The sequence below is a fragment of the Protopterus annectens genome, chromosome 3.part1 (assembly GCF_019279795.1).
Source record: "Protopterus annectens isolate FY-2018-M chromosome 3.part1, PAN1.0, whole genome shotgun sequence".
In the NCBI taxonomy this organism is placed as follows: Eukaryota; Metazoa; Chordata; order Ceratodontiformes; family Protopteridae; genus Protopterus; species Protopterus annectens.
This window is the reverse complement of record NC_056732.1, coordinates 1,431,246,862-1,431,262,389: the sequence shown is the minus strand read 5'-3', so window position 1 is coordinate 1,431,262,389 and position 15,528 is coordinate 1,431,246,862.

Sequence of the window (15,528 nt, the reverse complement as noted above, 5' to 3'; positions counted from 1 at the left end):
AAAAAAAAAAAAAATATAAAACATTACACCCCCCCAACGTGGGGTGCTGTACCCCCCACACCCTCCCTACTTAAATATACCATCTCCGAGATCGCACTACAGTGCCGAAAAGGCAAAGTAGTGAAAGTGGCCAAACAAATTATTTCCCAGGGAAAGAATTCACTGAAAAGCCGCTTTGCTATTTTGCCTTTTCGTGCTCTTCAGTTTGACAAAGATGCATTAGACAACCTGCGTCTGTGACAGCATAATAGGGAGCCAGTTTTAAGCATAGTGCCTTGGGAAATATTGACTACTTTTTGGTTACAGGTCCTTGTTTCCTCAGCTAGTTATGTCTTGAATTCAACTATTTAGACTCCATATTATCAACTTCTACTGGTATACAGTAGAAGCTCTTCTACAGGTCCTCCTAAATTACCATGAAACTTTCACTGTGCATTTTGTTCTTCTATGTTTGTCCACTATGTCTGCCAGCTATTGCCCCAACTGTTTGACACAACTTGCAACAAGCTGTGATCAACTGAGCTCAGCTCAGTACCCCCCTTCAAAAATAGTCAACTATCAGTCCAACCAGTGCCCCTATCCTATGTCAAGTCTACCTACTCATCATAGACTACCCCAGTCTTGCTTTGTCAGGGTTGGGGACAAAAGGATCATTAAGGCATCCCAAAACTACACATCACCCTTCCTGTTGTGGGCATTGTAATGACTTACTTTCACCCCCCCATATTCCTCTATTACATCTGAAAGCTACCCCCATTTTTGCACCATGCCACTCCACAGGGAACACCTTGTAACCATCTAAATCATGGCAGTGGCAGTGTCTTCAAATATGGTTATCACACGTATCACATGTTAGTAATATGTCACTATATCTTTAAATGGATGGCAGTGATGCAAACTACTGTGTATCATGTGACTAGCTACTGTTCAGTTTAGTAAAAGATCTTTAAGAGTAAACCTCATGTCCTATACTCCACCTCCAGACTGTTTTGCCCATGTGTATAAATATATGGATGCACACATGACATGGTGACATAATTAAAAGGAATTTATTTCATTAACGGTCTGCACATTTTGTTGTATTTCTGTTTAACTCCCAGTCTGTTGAAGTGGTGATGGCTTCTGTTTAACTTTGAGTCTATTGAAGTAGTGTTAGGTCCATCTGAGAACATGCTTTGTAAACAAAGTTACTCAGCCATATGCAATAGAAAGGCAGCCTTATTCATGTCTGCCAGAGGAAGTTTTTACCTCCAATAGAAGTTGATTAGGTCATGGTTTACACATTTTGAGTAAAAGTCTCAAATTCAGTTCTACTATGCAGTGTCATGAATTTTTATAAAAGACATTTAATCAGGAAATTTGATCTCACATCAATATATATTTTTTTCTCATTTCCTCATTATTTACTGAATCATCAGTTTTTTATCTGCATTTCTCTGATACTTGAGAATGTCTACTCTAAAATCACCTATTTTCTGGAAGATTCATGGAAACTTGTCAGAGAAGTTGAAACTGTGGCTTCTATGATTTGAAATGTATCTCATTTTAAGTAGTGTTCTTGAAAAGCCAGAGGAAATAAAGAACAGCATTCTGGGAAAATGACATGGCAGCACAACACATCTTTCACAGCTGTACAGAGTTGCTGTGTCATTAAAGTATTCATAGTTATGCACATTCCCTGAGGCAGCATCTTATTACTAGGGAATCTGAATGATTGTGAATCACTCCACTGAACAACTGAAAACTATGCAGTGGAAGGCCCTACATACTAAGGCGACTACCCAAAAGCAGTGATTCACACCAGAGGAAGGAGGCACACTCCCATGCACATGAGCATGCGTGCGCGCGCAGACACACACACACACACACACACACACACACACACACACACACACACACACACACACACACACACACACACACACACAGAGATACAGACACATGCTAGAATGCAAACACATACACACTCATACACAGACATACACACATGGCACAAAGCTTGTCACTACCCTGCCCTGTACAGAACTAGCATACTAAAGATATCTGTGAATCTTGTGCAATGCAAATGTCCTACTAGACCTGGAATCTGGGAAGCACATTTTTCTAGATTCTCACCCATGGATAACCACATTTGCATGCCTCTACAAACCACGCTAGCCAGAAGTACACAACAGTGCTTATTGGCAGTGAAAACAGTATATAAATTGTGACAGACCTGTCTTGGATTCTTCACAAACTGTGTACAAAAAAAAAAAAAAAAAAAAAAAATTAAAAAACACAAAAAAATTCCTTGTTTTCCCGCCTTTCTGAACTAGTCTAGTCCAGTTTTCAGGCTTTGCTGAATCCAGGACTGAGGTAAAGGTTCCTGTGTTGCCCATATCATACTTGAATAGTTAGGTGGCTTCCTTGTTCACTGTGAGAGAGGGAACTCTGAGCAGCCTATCTGTCCCTGTAGGAGTGGTCCCAGCCCAGCAACTTGTAGCTCATTGGCCATTTTTGGCTAATTTCTATCCTTTTTGATCTCCCTGGTATAAAAACCGCTTAGCGCGGTTTTGCGCTTGTATACAGCTCAGCAGGCTCCTCGTGGTGCCCTGCAGGGTCCTACAAGCGGCCGAGAGACAAAAGAGAGACTTTGGACTTGATTAAGTATTGTTTTTGCTTGTTGTTTCCCTGAAACACTAATTCCGCCTAAAACACAGCTTTTCAGTGCTTCTGTGGATCCCTAGTGATAACTGCATTGCTTACTGTACTTATTTCTTTGTTGCACTTGAAAAAATGTTACTGTTTGTCGTTTTTGCATTTAAGTTACCGGTAACACAGTCGCAGGCTACACACTCAAGTGCGCTAGCCTCCTCTGTGTATTTAAAGTAATTTAAGCTCTGCATTTCTGTTGTTTCTGAAAAAAAACCCACAAAAAAATGCCTTGTTTTCCCGCCTTTCTGAACTAGTCTAGTCCAGTTTTCAGGCTTTGCTGAATCCAGGACTGTGGTAAAGGTTCCTGTGTTGCCCATATCATACTTGGATAATTAGGTGGCTTCCTTGTTCACTGTGAGAGAGGGAACTCTGAGCAGCCTATCTGTCCCTGTAGGAGTGGTCCCAGCCCAGCAACTTGTAGCTCATTGGCCATTTTTGGCTAATTTCTATCCTTTTTGATCTCCCTGGTATAAAAACCGCTTAGCGCGGTTTTGCGCTTGTATACAGCTCAGCAGGCTCCTCGTGGTGCCCTGCAGGGTCCTACAAGCGGCCGAGAGACAAAAGAGAGACTTTGGACTTGATTAAGTATTGTTTTTGCTTGTTGTTCCCCTGAAACTCTAATTCCACCTAAAACACAGCTTTTCAGTGCTTCTGTGGATCCCTAGTGATATCTGCATTGCTTACTGTACTTATTTCTTTGTTGCACTTGAAAAAATGTTACTGTTTGTTGCTTTTGCATTTAAGTTACCGGTAACACAGTCACAGGCTACACACTCAAGTGCGCTTGCCTCCTCTGTGTATTTAAAGTAATTTAAGCTCTGCATTTCTGTTGTTTCTGAAAAAAAACCCACAAAAAATGCCTTGTTTACCCACCTTTCTGAACTAGTCTAGTCCAGTTTTCAGGCTTTGCTGAATCCAGGACTGTGGTAAAGGTTCCTGTGTTGCCCATATCATACTTGGATAGTTAGGTGGCTTCCTTGTTCACTGTGAGAGAGGGAACTCTGAGCAGCTTATCTGTCCCTGTAGGAATGGTCCCAGCCCAGCATCTTGTAGCTCATTGGCCATTTTGGGCTAATTTCTATCCTTTTTGTTCTCCCTGGTATAAAAAACGCTTAGTGCAGTTTTGCGCTTGTATACAGCTCAGCAAGCTCCTCGTGGTACCCTGCAGAGTCCTACAAGTGGCCGAGAGACAAAACAGAGACTTTGGACTTGATTAAGTATTGTTTTTGCTTGTTGTTTCCTTGAAACGCTAATTCCGCCTAAAACGCGGCTTTTCAGCTCTTCTGTGGATCCCTAGTGATATTTGCATTGCTTACTGTACTTATTTCTTTGTTGCACTTGAAAAAAAGTTGCTGTTTGTCATTTTTGCATTTAAGTTACCGGTAACACAGTCGCAGGCTACACACTCAAGTGCGCTAGCCTCCTCTGTGTATTTAAAGTAATTTAAGCTCTGCATTTGTGTTGTTTCTGAAAAAAAAAAACACAAAAAAATTCCTTGTTTTCCCACCTTTCTGAACTAGTCTAGTCCAGTTTTCAGGCTTTGCTGAATCAAGGACTGTGGTAAAGGTTCCTGTGTTGCCCATATCATACTTGGATAATTAGGTGGCTTCCTTGCTCACTGTGAGAGAGGGAACTCTGAACAGCCTATCTGTCCCTGTAGGAGTGGTCCCAGCCCAGCAACTTGTAGCTCATTGGCCATTTTGGGCTAATTTCTATCCTTTTTGATCTCCCTGGTATAAAAAACGCTTAGAGCGGTTTTGCGTGGGTTTGCACACCGCGCAGCGCTGTTTAGCTGCGGTTAAACTATTCCAGGCTCCACAAAGTCTGCACTTCAGTTTTTCCCTTGAAACTTGAAACACTTCAACCCAGCACTATAAATAAGGCAATTTAAGACCGGCACTTACTAAAACTCACTAAAACTAGCACTAGCTTACAGCTTGCACTTCAGCCCTATACTCAGGAAGTATAAGGCTCTTTACTCATCCAATCAGCAATACAGTCCCAACCATCTATTCAGGCATGTTCAAGGGACAGCTTCAAGTGTGCTCTCTGGTCCAGCTGGTGAATCTGGGCATCCTGAGGCAATGTTACAATTGCCTCATGTACACAGACAACCCCCTCTCTCTCCTAACCAACACAAACATATGTGAGAGATGCAGCTACACAGCCAAACTGGAGGCTAAGCTCTCTCAACCCACAACTGGATCAACCAGTCACAAGGAGAAGGGCAAGACTAGCACCACATTATCAGACTCACATAGACTAGCCATAGCTGCACCAGAAAACAACTCTCAGAAACACGCAAAACATACTCGGAGGCTCTAAATAAGAACCTGTCTAAACAACAGAGACCTCCTAAGCATACACCCAAGCAACCCCCACCCCACAACAGAAACCAGGTAACACATACGTCACAATGTCAGTGTGCCAAGCAAAAACAGCCCCTAAGGCTAAATAACACACCTAACACACTAGTAATCAGTGATTCTATCATCGGGCGCACAGACGTCCCACTCACTAGACTGAACAAGGAGAAGGTTAGCGTAAGCTGCCTGTTGGGTGCCAGAATCCGCCACATAACACATGCACTCAGGTCACTCCACAACAAGTACAAATATGACTCTGTCATTGTGCATGTTGGCATAAATGACCTGAGACGTACCTCCCTGGACTACATGAAAAGAGACATGGAGGAGTTCTCTGACCATGTAGCCCAGGCTGGTATGACTCTGACACTGAGTAACATCCTGCCTCACCCAAAATGATGCCAGCATACGAAGAAAAAAATGATCAGTTTCAACAATTGGTTAAACTACTGGTGTCATTCAAAGGGGATCCAGTACTTGTCAGCCTGGGACGACATGCTTGACAAGCCACGTTGCTTCACCAGAGAGCTTGCACCTGTCGCCCCTGGGCTTTCAAATACTGGCCAAGACTCTTGACGCCTCAATACTGCCTTTTTTAGGCAAGGCTCAAAAGACAAACCTGCCTCCATAAACAACAATAATAAACAAAAACTGAGGGTAATGCTGCTCAACGCCAGAAGTCTAAACCTCAAAATGCATCACTCAAGGCTCTCCTTAGTATGGAAGAAATTGACGTATGTGCAGTGACAGAAACCTGGTTCAAGGCTCCAGAGAGCACCCCAGCACTACCAAGCTATAACTTCTACCATACCTTTAGGTCCCAAAACCAGGACCGGAACACAAAAGGAGGGGGTGTGTCCATATTCATCAAGAACACCCACACCTCCAGGTTAGTAGCACAGCACGCGATATCTGAGACCATCCAAGTGCAAATGACAGTGGGTAAATTGACTGTTCAATTTATAGCTTGCTACAGCTCTCCCACCTTGTCTCAGGACCCTCACGCAGCATTCTTGAGAACATTAGAAAGTATGAAGATTCTACCCAACACCATGCTACTGGGTGACTTCAACTATCCAAACACTGACTAGGAAAACTACTCAAGCTCAAACGCCCTAGCCCAATGCTTCCTTGAGTTTATAAACTCAAACGCCCTTGAACAGCTGGTCACCACTCCCACAAGAGGTGACAACATACTGGACCTGGTCATCACCAACATGGCGAACCCATGTTCCACACCTGAGGTAAACTCGTCATTGGTAAGATCAGATCACAAACTAATCACACTGGACATCCACATCCCGACCCCCCCCCCCAGTCAAGGAAATCAAGGTCAAAAACTTCTCTAAAGCCAACTTCACACTCCTCAAGACCGAGGTGGGAAGTTTCAAAGCTCCCAATCAAATGGAAAATGATGACCCATTGGCAGAATCCTTTACAAGTGCATTCTATGAACACCTTCAAGAATGCATGGACCGAGCCATCCCAAGTAAAACCAAGACCAACTCCTCAAAAAAGAGGAAGCCAGTCTGGTGGACCCCGGCCATAAATAAACTTTACAACAGAAGGAGGAAACTCCTGCAAGATAGAGCAAAATCCCAAAATAAGATGGCATCTCTGATTAACATCAGTAAAAAACTGCACTCCCTCATTAAATCATCCAAGGCCAACTTCGAAAGAAAAATAGCCAATGACTCTAAGGATAACCACAAGGCCTTCTTTAACTATGTCAAGAGTCTAGGGGCAAACTCTCAGATATGCTCGAGCTAGTGCATAATGGCCATAAATACACTGAACCAACCAACATTGCCAACATCCTGGCTGACAAGTTCAGTGCAAACTTCACCCCCCCCCCTCTCCACCGAAGGGGCTAGCACCCATCCCGGAAGAATGTGGCACTCCAGATATCTCTGACACACAAGTAAAGACAGCCCTTGCAAAGGCCAAAAACACAGCATCAATGGGACCAGATGCTATCCCAAGTTGTGTCTTACATGAGCTTCAAAATGAACTAACCCCCCCATCTCAAATCTCTATTCAAACTCAGCCTCTCTACAGGCTATGTACCCAAAGAATGGTGTACAGCAACAGTCATATCACTCCACAAAGGTGGTGCCACAACTGACCCTGGGAACTGTCGCCCTATAAGCTTGACTAGCTTGGTCTGCAAAGCCATGGAATGCATTATCATGGAGCTCATTAACAGGGACATTGGGAACCTCCAGACACTGGACCCCACCCAGTTCGGCTTTGTTAAAGGCAGATCTTGCCTTCTGAACTTGGTCGACTTCTTCAAAACAGTCACCAAGGCCATAGATGAAGGGAAGGTGGTCCACACAGCATATCTGGACCTCACTAAGGTGTTCGACACCATCCCACACTCAGAAATCATAGACAAACTCACCAGCTTAAATGTCAACCCCCCATGTCACGAGATGTGTTGCCAATTGGCTCTCAGACAGAAACCACATGGTAAGAGTGGCAGGCGCCATCTCTGACTCTAAACTAGTCACAAACGGAGTCCCACATGGCTCAGTCCTGGAACCCCTCCTGTTCGGTATATATTTCTCTGAAGTACAGGCAAAGGTGGAGGGACTGTGGCTAACCAAGTTCACAGATGACTGTAAATTGGGTGCAATAATTGACTCTCCAGCTGACACAGACATCCTGCAAAAGGGTCTCACAGAGACAAACTCCTGGTGTCAAAGTCACGGCCTCAAGCTAAATGCCAAAAAATGCATAGTAATCCCATTTGGGAAAAACAAAGTACCTACAAACTACCACATCGATGGGAATCCACTAAGTACAGAAGAAGTAATTAGGGACCTGGGTACCCAAGTAGATAGCATGCTCTCCTTTGATAACCACATAGCCAAAATGGTCAGGAAATCCTTCTATATGTCACACCTGATCACAAAGGGTTTCTCATCCAGATCTAAGGAGGTGATTGTGCCCATTTACTCCTCACTCATTAGGCCCATAATAGAGTACAATGCCCCATTTGGGATGTACCTCACTAGACACCTGCAACAACTAGAAAGACCACAGAAGTACCTCACTAAGAGGATTAAGGGCCTTAAACAATTACCTATGAAGCACGACTAAAAAAGCTCCAGCTCTTCTCAGTTGCTTATCGCCTGCTCAGAGGTGACCTATGCCTGACCTATAGGGCCATGTCAAACCCTGAACTAATGGACATGCTTCACCTCAAAAAAACGAGATCCCTCAGAACCACTCATTCTAGTGACTTGAACCTATGTACAACAATAAACAGGACATGCTGAAGTGATAGATTCCTGTCCCAGCGACTCCCCTCACTCTGGAATAGAATCCCAATCCATATTCGACAGAGCTCCTCTCTTACCCTCTTCAAGAGAAATCTTGATGAGTGGATGGGTAATCGTAAGTTCTACCCTGGGATCATTTCAGGAGCCCTGTTGACAGAGGCCCGGTTTACTAATCTAATGGGGAGGCGAAAGCCATCACTCTGTGGCTAGGCTTATAAATGCCCATGGGCAGATAGCCTAGTACTTACCTATGAGCCTATGAACCTATGAACCAAACACTGACCACAGTGTGCAACAACTATTTATATTGCAGGAGTACACAGATAATTTATTTAACACTTTTAACCTGAATGAGGAAGAGAGACACAATTTATTTAATAAAATACACGTTTCAAGCTTACTGTGTGACACAGTAAACTCTCACTCTACCATATATAAAACATTTATTTCTCACCAGAAACCAAGGAGATTAGATGTCAACAGATTCTTATTTGACTAACTTGAAGCACAAAGCACAAGAGTATGTTTGGTAATTTGCACGATTCCCATAATGAAATATAGAATTAGGTGCGTAATCACAAATGATCAAATGAGAAACAGATTGTCAGGAGAAGCTGACTTTACACAAGATAAGAAGCTAGATTTGTGCATACTGAACTTTCTAATATGCAACTTAAGTATGATTAAGGAACTCAAAAACCAAGGTCGGGAATGACAATGATAGCAAAACAATAATATACTAGACGTAGTGAATATAGTAGCAGAGATAAAAAAACTGGAACTGCGATATTTAGAAAACGGTAGGAGCAAACTATATAGGAAAAAATGGAAATTGTGGGAACAATACCTGGGGGGGTGAGGTTTAAAAGAAGGCAGGACTTAAATGAGCTATGTAACGTTTGACTAAAAATGATTTGGTAGATTATAAGTGATATATAATGTTTGCAACTGGGAGTCTGTCAGTATGGTTTGTGATGTAAAATGCTTCCAGCTAGGATTGTGTTGGTGTGGTTTGTTTTCATTTATATAAATGGATAATTGCCTATGTTGTAAGTGATGGTTTAATAAAGATGTTTTTTGTTAAAAAAAAGGACAGGAATTGAATAATTTATGGAATGTTGCTTAGGTTATATAATATATAGCAATATATGTGAAGTATAATGTTTGTCACAAGTGATAATTCAATAAAGGTGTTTAAAAATGATAGCAAAACATAACCTATAACTGTTAAAAAAAATAAACTAAAAAAAAGGAGAATAGAAATGATTAGAAAGGTGACCATGGTAGTAGTCCATGGTTTGTACAGTGGTTAGCATTGTTGCCTCATAGGAAAAGGTTCTCTGGTTTGATTCTCTGCTGACGTGCCTTCTATGCAGAGTCTGCATTTCCTCCCTGCAGTTGTATGGGTTTCCTCCGGGTGCTCTGGACACGCAGTAGGTGGATTGGACACTTTAAATTGGCCATAGGTACACGTGTGTGTACGAGTGAGTGGTACGGATGAAATATTGCAGGTGGTCTAGCCATCCAATGGTGTAATCCTTGGCTTGAGGTGATTGCCACTATTGAAGTGACACACCGACCCCATGTCCAAAAATGGGAAAAAGAGGTTGAGCATGATGGATGGATGGATGGATTAGAAAGGTGATCCCATGGTACCGAAGATGGTGCCTGATAAGAAATGAACAGGCTGAAATACACTCAGTGTGAACACTGTAGCAACAAGCATGAGGTAGTATATTGTAAGGTAAATAATTGGGCCTATAGATTTAATCATTTCACAAATATGTTTAAACGTTGAAGCATAATGTTTCAGCAAAATCTGTATGTATTAGAAGCAATGCAGCAGCATAAATTCAGAATGTTTATGAATAGCATTGAGAAACATATGCAACACATGCAACCAACAGTAGTAAAAGCAACTGCTGGTCAAAAAATTAAATAATTAAAGGTATGTGTTACATTTAAATTTGATGCATGTGCAGAATAGAATATGTTGTCTTAATTTATGTTCAAAGCATTACAGTTGATGGTTTATACCCATACAGCAGGACAAATGTGCTTCTCCTTCACTGTAGCTAAACTATGGAATACTATCCCACCATCAATAAGATCTATCAGCAGTACCCCTCTTTAAGAATGCCCTGAAAATACATCTGTCTCCTCTATGGCAGTGCAACTGCACAAAAACTGTAGTTCCTATATCCTGGACCCCTATCTCCACTCACCTCCTCTCACTCTGTAAAGCCAGACATGTATTTAACTGCTCTGGTGGATTCTGCCCCTACACTCTTACTCTATACTAAAGCTATACCTTTGACTAATTTTACCTTCAGACTGTTCCTAAACTTCTCTTATGGTTGAATCTTCAACCCTACCCCTATTGCCCATCTTGGAAATACCCCAAACTCTCTACACCCCACCTAGTTATAACTCTCTCATCTTGCATAAAATTCACACCTAGATATACCTCACCATCTGGATCTACTGCATATTATGTACTGTACTGTTAAAAACCTTGATCTAGCTGCCCAGTTACTGTTTTGTATTGAACCACTGTATGTTTATCAGAATGTAATGTCTGTTAGCTCTCCTCTGTATGGTGCTTTATTGAACTTGTACTATGCTGCACATTTGTAAATATGTAATTGTTTGTTACATATTATACTATATGTGCTGTGAAATACTTATTCTATGTTTATGGAGCTTTTCTTCCTGGCCTCCACTGAAAATGGGCTCAGGACTATCCCTGTAAACAAATGCAAATAAATAAATAAATAAAATTATGCTAGTCTCCATTCACTCTTCTGTCATATTCAATGCATCAGTTAAGACTGCAGGACAGATTTTGTTTAACTATTTGTGTGAGAAACACATGCTGTTTTAATTTTTATTAAAAAGACTGTACAAAAAAAAGAGACAACTGACTCCTTTACTTACTATTTACAATGTGCAGTGGAACTTACTGACATAAATAAAATGGGCTTGTGTACATCTTTATGAATATGGAAATTATCAGACAGATACACTTGTCAGTCAAAGCAATTCTGAAAGGTGTTAAAAGAATTGCAATAACACCAATATGAGCTATCTTCCTTCCTACCTATCTCATATAATCTCTTTGGCATCAGATACATCTTTTGCAGTGGAATTCAATAAACTTCGTATAGGCTTTGCATGTAGCTTGCAAAGAGTTTACATGTTTACACGCTAGTGCTAGTTACATATTCATACCACACACCATGTTTAAACAAAAACAAGTGCAGTTTCATGGCTAGCAACAGTGTTGCCAGACAGGAAACCATGTAAATCAACACAGATAGCAGCAGACATGTAGACCAGTATACCCACAGGCAAACTAGGTCTGCACGATTGTGTGTTATGCCACAATAGATTAGTACTAGAGTACCTTTATGGGCAATTGTAAGGCTAGCTACTTACCCCATCTGAGAATGAAACCCTACACCTTGAGTCGGCAAGGTAAAAGCCTTAACCATTATGCCAACCCTAATAATCCCTGGTTACCAGGGTTAATACTATAGCAATGTATATGGTCCAAACACATTACAGGATGGCGTATACAGTGCAGAGTATTGTGGAACCCCATTTCAGGCAGTCTGAACAAAAGTTGTGCAAATGATCTGTAACAGTACATGGACTGCCATTTAAAATAAACAATCAGGGGAAGTGTGTGTATTAAATAGGGACACACAGATGACTTGTAGGAATGAACACAGCTCATGAACACAATGGCTACTTTACTATGTTATATGAGTTCCTACTTTGTGTTATGCATGCTATGCAATGCATTATATTCTCTGTATTATGTACTGAGTACTATTGTATATTTGTAATCTGAAGTTTTTCTCCCCAGGCCTCCGCTGAAAATGGACCTGTGTCCAGTTGGACTATCCTGGTCAACAAATGTAAAATAAAAATAAAATAAATAAACACAGGGAAAGAGGACAGGTGAAACATCATAACATACAGGAGATGAGGACATGTAATGTAAATAGAAGACAGTTGCAGGAGGAACACTAATCACATATCACCATGGTACAGCATGGACTGCACAGTTAAAATGTATATAATGTGATTGCTAGACAAGGTGACATAATGATGGAGAAGATGTCTTTGTGATATAAGCATCCTGACATTAGCAGTGGATAGGACATATATCAGGGATGTATATACAATTGAGGTAAGGTGCATATTGTGAAGCTGTGCAAACTGATTTACCTGAATATGACCGTAATGTCAGCAGAGGTCTCCAACAAGTGGGACACAGTTACAGGCTCATGGACAACAGTAAACAGAAGCATGCACAAATATGGACAATATCAGAATAATACCAGCAGTAATCCCATGTCTCAGACATAAAATATGTGATTCTGTGTGATTGAGGATGGCTCTGCATGAAAATACTTATACAACTATTATAACATGTCAGCAATCTATCAAGCACACTGTCCTGACACTGTAACATCTACTGGAGGTGTTAGGATGGACACTGCTATACCCATATGTGACATTATGATAAATCAAGGCTAGTTGACTGGTGTGCATGGGACATATATCGCACAAGCCACACTGTCATGAATGTAACTCAGGCCATCAGTGTTGTCAAACAGCTATATAAGTACTGTGTGCATCACTGGAACATATATCACACATGCATCTGGTATAACACCTTTATGGGGGTTCTGCACCATCAGACTAAAATGTTTATGCAAAAAAAAAAAAAAATACCTAAGTCTAATAAACCTAATAACTGGTTTATAAGTTACAGCTTGGAATCTGTGCTTATATGCTGGTCCTGGTGAGAGAATGAGCAGAGTGCATTGATTCCTGACTGGTTCTGGTTGGATCATGAGTGTCTGAGCTTAACGTTCCTGATTGGTCTGGTTGCTATTTAAGGCATCTACCAGGAAAAGGCTACAATGCTGCAGACTCCTGCATCATCTGGGACAAGACTGTGGATCACCAAACAGGCTGTGGCCTGCTTCTCATCTTGGGATTGGTGCTAACATTTTGCTTCTGATGAGAGAAGAAGCAAAGGAGCATTGTATCCCAACAGAGTGAAGCTGTAATGAGACCAGCATCAGTAGCAGCCAGGCAGTAGCTGTTCCTGTGACTCCTCTCTTTTCATCATTCTTGACAAGCTAATTCTTTGTTTTCAGTAAGTACTGTTTGATTTGTTTCTAGCTTCACAATATCTGCCTAAATACTTCATCTTTAAGGGTCTGCATATTAGTTTGCCTTAAAGTGTTTGGCAGTGCTCTGTATAGACGTAGACACCTTGAGTGACATTTTTCCTGAACAAGCACAATTGAAATTTCTCCAATACCTAGTTGCATAAAAGACAACACGTTTGCAGTGACAAACAGTGTCCCCATAGTTGCAAACCAGATTCTCCTGATAGTGATTGATATTCGCACTCCAACTGTCTAATCAATAAAAAGGGATCTGTTGCCATGGATATGAGCTTTCCTACTGTCTCTGTTACTGGCTTGGTGGATATGGGCATCCTGAGGCAATGTAGAAATTGTCTCATGTTTACTGGCAACCAGTTAATTCTCAAACAAACTGATATGGTATGCGAGAGATGTATTTAGACAATGTCAATGAAGGCAAAGCGCTCACATAAAAGTACTCCTGATATCAATAAGGTTGTCAGTAGTACACATGCTGCATCATTCATGCACAATTCAAAGCAGACATATTAACCCACATATGCTGAGGCACTGAAATATAACCTTTCCAAACCACGAAGACCTCCTAGACAAAGTACACATAAAAATGCCCTCAGGAGCCTCAAATGCACTCTTTCAAAACAACACCCACATCAATACATAGAGCAACATCTCATGGAGCCTCTACCTCTAAGCCCAGAAGGTAAGCCACCACACAATCCAACATTCTAGTTCATAGGTTCATAGGTTGGTACTAGGCTATTGGCTCTAGGGCCATTACAAGCCTATCCATAACAATTGCCTGGCTATTTATTACCACAGTAGTTACTTCCCTAGACCCCTGTCGAGCAGGGTGACTAACGTGATCCCCAGGGTGAATTTCCTATCTCCCATCCAATCATCAAGGTTCCTTTTGAAGAGGGCCAAAGAGGCGCTCTGCTTGACATGTATGGGCAGTTTATTCCAGAGTCTGGGGAGTCTATGGGTCAGGAACCTATCCCTCCAGCATGTTTTGTTCATTGTGGTGACAAGGTTTAGATCCCTGGAGCGTGTGACTCTGAGGGATTGGGATTTCTTTAAGTGCAGCATGTCCAACAGCTCTGGGTTTGACATGGCCTTGTATGTTAAGCAGAGATCGCCTCTGAGTAGACGACATGCGACAGAGTATAGGTGGAGTTTTTTTAGATGGTCAGCATAGGGCATCTGCTTTAGGCCTGTGATTTTTTTGTGAGGTATTTCTGCGGCCTTTCCAGTTGTTGCAGATGTCTTGGGCGGTACATACCAAATGGGGCATTGTATTTTATAATGGGTCTAATGAGGGATGAGTACAGTGGGACAATGACCTCCTTTTTTCTGGATGAAAAGCCCTTAGTGATGAGGTGTGCCACATAGAAGGATTTCCTGACTGTTGTGGCGATGTGGTTATCAAAGGTGAGACCACTGTCCACCTGTGTCCCTAAGTCTCTTATCACACTTTCAGTGTTTACTGTACTGCCACCTATGTGGTAATCCATGGGTTCATGTTTTTTTCCCAGAGGGGATGACTATACATTTCTTGGCATTGAGCTTGAGCCCATGACTCTGGCACCAAGCATCTGTTTCTGTAAGGCTCTTTTGTAGAATATCCACATCATTTGGGGATTCAATAATGGCTCCCAGTTTGCAGTCGTCTGCAAACTTTGTTAGCCAGAGTCCCTTAGTGTTGGCCTGTACTTCAGAGAAGTAGATGCCAAACAAGAGTGGCCCCAGGACTGAACCCTGAATTACTCCACTCGTCACTTGTCTGGAGCTGAATTTGGAGTCGGCTACTTTTATAGTGTGGGTTCTGTCAGTAAGCTAGTTGGCAACCCATCGAGTGACATAGGGATTAATGCTCAGCTTAGTAAGTTTATCTATGATTCCAGAGTGGGGGATGGTGTCAAAGGTTTTGGCGAGGTCAATATAGGCTTTGTGGACCACCTTACCCTTGTCCACGGTTCTGGAGATGGATTT